Source organism: Aricia agestis, chromosome 13 (genome assembly GCF_905147365.1).
Source record: "Aricia agestis chromosome 13, ilAriAges1.1, whole genome shotgun sequence".
In the NCBI taxonomy this organism is placed as follows: Eukaryota; Metazoa; Arthropoda; class Insecta; order Lepidoptera; family Lycaenidae; genus Aricia; species Aricia agestis.
The window spans coordinates 15,043,202-15,049,814 of NC_056418.1; positions in this window are offsets into that span (position 1 = coordinate 15,043,202).

Here is a 6,613-nt window from a genome sequence, read left to right on the forward strand (position 1 = left end):
TATAAATCCAGCTTTATTCGAAATGTACTCTATAAACACAATATGTATACAAGTTTTATTTTTAAGATACTGTATATATATATTGCATGTTTGCTCTTTCTAAGATATCTGAAATCTCGCTTATATTTTAATGTTCAAGACGTAGTCTAAAAAAATGAAGTCCACTGCATATTATTTCTTGTGTTAAGCATTATTGTTAGCTTAACGGTTATAATTTTTTAGGCAGTAACTTGAAACTTCAATACACAATATTCTTTGGCTAGAAAGAAAGCTTAAAAATTGTAAGATTTTTGGAAAGTAAGCTTAAGGAAGTGCTTAAAGTTGTTTATCACTCTAAAGCTAACAGTTAGTTAAATATATAAATTGTACTTCTACTAATTGGACGTTGAATACAGGCGGCACCCATTGTGAATGTTTTTAGGCTTTAGAAACATTTATTTTAGTATTTTCGATATATTATCTTACTCGTATTGCATAATTTTTACGAAAATAAGGCTTGAAAAATTAATTGCACTAATAATCATTATTATCACAGTAGTAATCCAAGATGAACATTGAAAACAGTAAAAGGAAATATAAAAATATACTTATCTGACAAACGTTCGTAACTTTTCAATTTATTGTTGTTTTTATTGAAAGAATTTTAAATGAACAAACTTTATTTTCTAAAAAGTATTTATGAGTGACATGTGGTGTGAAATCGTGATTTGATGATTTTGTACATTTTAAATGTCTACAGTTGTATTATATCTGTGCCAAATTTTATTAAAATCGGCCAATAATGTCTGGAGCCAATGCAAACGAAATAATGAATATATCCATGGTAATATTAATTAATTTACTTATTTTATTTATTTAATTCAGGCCAAGATGCCTGAATTAAATAAATAAAATAAATAAATATTATAAATACCTTATAGACTAACATACGTACAATTATACTAAAAACTAACACTAACACTAAAACACTAAACACGTATTGTCTGCGACGTGGGGCGCGACGTGTTTTTAAATTAATTAATAAACGCGATTATAAATGCGAAAGTGTGTCTGTCTGTCTGTTACCTCTTCACGCCTAAGCCGCCGAACCGATTGTACTGAAATTTGGCACGGAGATACTTTGAGTCCCGGGAAAGGACATAGGATACTTTTGATCCCGGATAATGGTTCCTGCGCGATCAACTTATTTGGCGCAACGTGGTTGCGGGCGTTATCTCGTATCTTTATAGTATTATATATTTTAATTTTTGAGGCAAATAAAGTCATACAGTACCCTAAGGGAGCACTGTGTTTTCTCGGGATAAAATCGTGTTAATTTAAAGCATAAACTTCAACTAAATATCCAAACAAACTTACGATCTTTAATTTTATGATAGTGCAATATTATTTTCTAATAAGAAAGCGATGGAAGAATATAATCAACATGGACGCGCATTTTTGGCAGGCAGGTGGTGATGGATTCTTGCTCCTCATCCAAGGTATGTCGTCACATGGAGCGGTATGCTCCCACATGACTTGCACAAAAACAGGAAATTTAAAAATATAGTTGAGGACCTCTGTAGCATAGTAAAATTAGCACGTCAACGCTCACACCAGAGGCCGGGGGTTCTAATCCCGGGGGTGCAAAAGTTTTCAATGGGAATATCCAGAGTGAAATGGTCATTAAAATATGAGTCTAATATAAATATTTAATATATAGTATATAATATATTATATCCATACTAATATTATAAATGCGAAAGTGTGTCTGTCTGTTACCTCTTAACACTTTAACCGCTAAACCGATTTTGATGAAATTTAGTATAGAGATACTTTCAGTCCCCAGAAAAGGACATAGGATAATTTTTATCCCGGAAAAATGTACGGTTCAAGCACTATAAACGAATTTTGGCGCAACGAAGTTATAAAATAAACAAAATAAAATATATTTTTATTCAAAATGGTAATATACTATGGGTATGATATAATAAATGATACACTTTTTGAAAGTCGAAGGAAGACGTGGGAGAGCCATGCTTTGGCACGAATGGGCCCGCATCGACCGGAGAAATACCACGTTCTCACAGAAAACCGGCGTGAAACAGCGTTTGTGCTGTGTTTCGCCGAGTGAGTGAGTTTACCGGAGGCCCAATCCCCTTCCCTACCCTCCCCTATTCCCTTCCCATCCCATCCTTACCCTCCCCTATTACCCTATTCCCTCTTAAAAGGCCGGCAACGCACCTGCAGCTCTTCTGATGCTGCGAGTGTCCATGGGCGACGGAGGTTGCTTTCCATCAGGTGACCCGTTCGCTCGTTTGCCCCCTTATTTCATAAAAAAAGAAGAAACTACGTTGCCTACCACCGGTTCGGGAGCTACCCCGCCGAGAAGAACCGTTGCGGGCGTTCTCTAGTTTTTTGTCTGTTGTGAGTTTACCACGGGGCCAGTACGCCTACTACAAAACCGCTTTGAGACTCAGACAGTCGTATGAGAATGTCGCGTCCCGCTCTAACAACGTAATTTCTCGTTTGTTAGAGCAGGACGCGGCATTCTCGTACGATTGTTTGAGTCTCAAAGCGGTTTCGTGGTTCGGGCCCTGATTAACGCGGTTTGAAGCGTTCATACGGTGGAGAAACTTAGTCGTGTCCTTGAAACTAAACACAATGCACAGGCAAGCTAACATTGTTATGCTATTTAAAACTATGTCATAACACTCAACATCATTTTCATACGTTACATGATGTCTAGGATGAACTTAAACATAACCCTCATTTTGGTGCAGTTTTTTTTAATGAAATAAGAGGGAATAGGGTAATAGGGGAGGGTGGGGAAGGGAAAAGGGTAGGACCGTTAGGACCGTAGTTTTCTGTGAGCCCGTGGTATTTCTCCGGTCGAGCCGGCCCATTCGTGCCGAAGCATGGCTCTCCCACGTCTAAAAAGTTGGGTAAAAAATAACAAACAAAATATTACTAAAATATAAAACGTTACCTATATTATTCCAACCTACGAACAATTCTTGTGCCAAACTTTCAAATCGGTCCAGTAGATAAAGTCAAATACACCAGCCTAATGAATTTAATAGCAATTAATATAACATAATACTAATATATTTAACTCTAGCGTCATATGATTCGACATAATTACGTTACTATGTTGAATCGATTCTGCTGGAAGTTCAGACGAGGTGTAATTAAAAACAGGGCTAACACTTACTCAATCAATCATTATTTTGCTACTTTTATTTTTAATACTTTTTCAAGCTCTGAGCGCCTCCGTAGTCCAGTGGTTAAGAGCGCGGCTCTTGACTCGGAGGTCGTGGGCTCGATTCCCGCGTTGGAAACATGTTATTTCCATGTTTGGATAGGACAATGCAGGCTGATCACCTGATTGTCTGACAAGTAAGATGATCCATGCGTCGGATGGGCATGTAAAGTTGGTCCTGCGCCTGATCTCTCGCCAGACGTGTCGGTCTTCCGTCCCACTGGATTATGAGAGTACAAGGAATAGAGAGTGCTCTTGTGTACTGCGCACACACTTGGGCACTATAAAATTACTCCTGCGTAACTGGCCTGGTTTCAATGAAACCGGCCACCGCCATCGAAATCGGTGTGGGAGTTTTTTTTTTCCAGCTATTGCATAGCTTTTATCGCGGGCGAGCGCGGCGACGCGACCGAATCAATAAATTCCATAACGAAAAACCCCTAACCTAACCTAATCACTAAATTCGTCTAACGACGTTTCAGTACTGCAGACTTCGGCACTAGACGTGTGCGAATTATAATTGCATAAGTTGATAAAAAATGATATGCAACAGCTTTACCGCGGCAGTCCCCGATAGCAACACATATTTTTTTATAATTTTTTAATTCAGTTTTGTTAAATGTATTTTATTTCCTCTTGTAACTATCTATATGCGAAAACAATGTAATTGTGTACCTTCTTGCAATGTATTTACTCATATCGTTACTTAATTACTGTTTTGTTTTCCGGTAAAATAAAATAAATAAATAAATAATAATCTAACAATATTTTTTTCCACCTTATTAGCAAAAGGTGATTCCGTGCGAGTTTCTTACGCCGCGCCGGTTCTTCTCGCCGGGTTAGTTGCCGAACCGGTGGTATTCACAGTAGCGACGGTATTCACAGTAGCGACGGTATTCACAGTAGCGACGTTCAAAGCGTGTATTATACCCACTTTGAATAAAATTTATAGATTTTATTTGATTTGTCTTAAGTAAAAAATCTTGTGACGCGATAATGTTACCAAACTCCTCTAAAACGACTGGACAGACTTTGTTCAAATTTTGTGTTTTTTTTTTATTAATGGGACCCTATCTGGGACCTCTTGTTCCCCCTTCAAAGAGAAGGGACAATTGTCTACTTTTATTACATTTTTACATTTTCTATTTGTTTTATTATTATTTACATACAGTTTCATTTCATATAACTTTTATATTTTCATTCACATTTTTACAATTCTATTCTTCTCGACTATTCCTTTTTTTTTTTTTTATGAAATAAGGGGGCAAACGATCAAACGGGTCACCTGATGGGGATGAAGCAACTTCCGTCGCCCATGGACACTCGCAGCATCAGAAGAGCTGCAGGTGCGTTGCCGGCCTTCTAAGGAGTAATAGGGGAGGGTAGGGAAGGGAATAGGGGAGGGTACGGGAGGAAATAGGGGAGGGTAGGGAAAGGAAAAGGGTTTTCGTTTACATTCCCTGTTTTTGTGTGTGTTGGACAGCCTGAGAATCGGCCAACATCAATTTATCGTAGCCAAAATAAATACACGCGGTGAAACAATGTATGCCGGGTCAGCTAGTTAATATAATCGAAAATTCAAAGCAAAACTAAGCGTTTACTGTAGCCTTCTACGGCGTAGCTCCGTAGCGCTACGCCGTAGCTGTGGCCGCTACGCGTCGCGTAGCGCACGTAGCTTCAGAATCTTTGGCCCTCTGTTTTGCTCGTTTTATGAATATTGTGATCTTTACTGTAATTAACTATTTAATTATTATTATAATATGTTATATTAATTATCTAGTATGTGCTATGCGAAAATATTTGAAAATATTTAAAAAATCATAACCGAAAAATAATATGATATCTATAATATCTATGGACGCTTCACACCGCGTCAGTCTGGCCCCGTGGTAAGTACCTAAAGGACTTGTGTTACAGGTACCAGACAACGGAAATATATTTACTACTTTTATACTATACATAATATATTTAAGATTTTTACTATATGATACACATATTTAATACACATCCACGACCCAGGAACTTTGAAAACTTTTGTTCCGTCAGCAGGAGTCGAACCCGCGACCCCCGGCTTGAGCTACCAACAGCCCACCAACTGAGCTACAGATGTCGACAACAAAAAAATAATTAAGGCTTTATTTAAGTCTCATAATTTTTTTACAGAAAATAACCAGTATTCTATTTAAATAATAAGCGGTAGTCTATTCGTGCTATAAATACATTAAAACGTTTAAAATATACAATTGAATGGCGATAAAACCGAAGACGAAACGCAGCAAGCTTGTCCAAATTAACTTTTTTAATATGAAGGCTAAAGTAAAATAAAATATAGACTAATATTACTATCTCATTAGCACCAACCCTATTCTAAATGATAAATATCTGGCGATAAACCGGAGTCTGCAATTAGCGATCACAACTTCACCGACATTATGGCTAATTAATGTTTGATCTAAATAAAATAACGTTTACGTTTTCCAAAACTATTCCAACACTATTCTCATTCAGTGGCTGGTTTATATTATTCCAATCCAGTAATTCCAGCGCTGGATTGCTACTGGAATACACTGGAATGCAATTTACTGCCGCACTCAGAGACTTACATTAATCTTATATATAAAACGAGCTTTTGCCCGCGGCTTATTAAATGCATTTGTTGAATAAATAACAGTAAATTACAATAAAAACAACTCGAGACTGACGGCGACCATTGTTTGTGCGACGGGATAGCGATGGACGGGACGGGATACAATGTTTGCCAGGACAGTTAGTTACTTAAATATAATTAATTTAAAATTTTTACATAAGCCGCATACATTATCTGTCAAACTCTTTTAAAACAAAATAATAATCATAGTCAAATGTCACAGTCAAAGGTTAATCATAGTCAAATCTCTGAGTGCAGCAGTGTTAAGTGCTATAAACATAAACCCGTTTAAAGTTCTTGACTTGATGAATATATTAATATCAGTTAAGACTTTTTTATGCCATCATTTGCGAATTACTTTTGTGTTTGTGTGTTAAAATATAAAATAGACAAGTGATCTGCAACGCATAATGAGAAGCTGGCGAAGTCCACCAGAGTGCGAAAGTATTTTTTTTCGAATCGTCTTTAAAAAGGCTTTAAAAAGTCCATTATCAAACAAAACCGGATTAATTAGTTCAGTAGTAGTAGTAATTTGATACTAGTTTTTTAGCGACTGTGTATTTTTTTTTCTCGCGGACTAATCCGGTTCTGTTCGCCAGCTCCACCATTATAAATGCGAAATCCGTTACATCGTTATACTTAAACCGTTAATCCTTGAACCTAAAAATTGAAGTAATCTGGGGTACGAAAAGTGCATATAAAAACTACACTTACAACATTTTTCATAA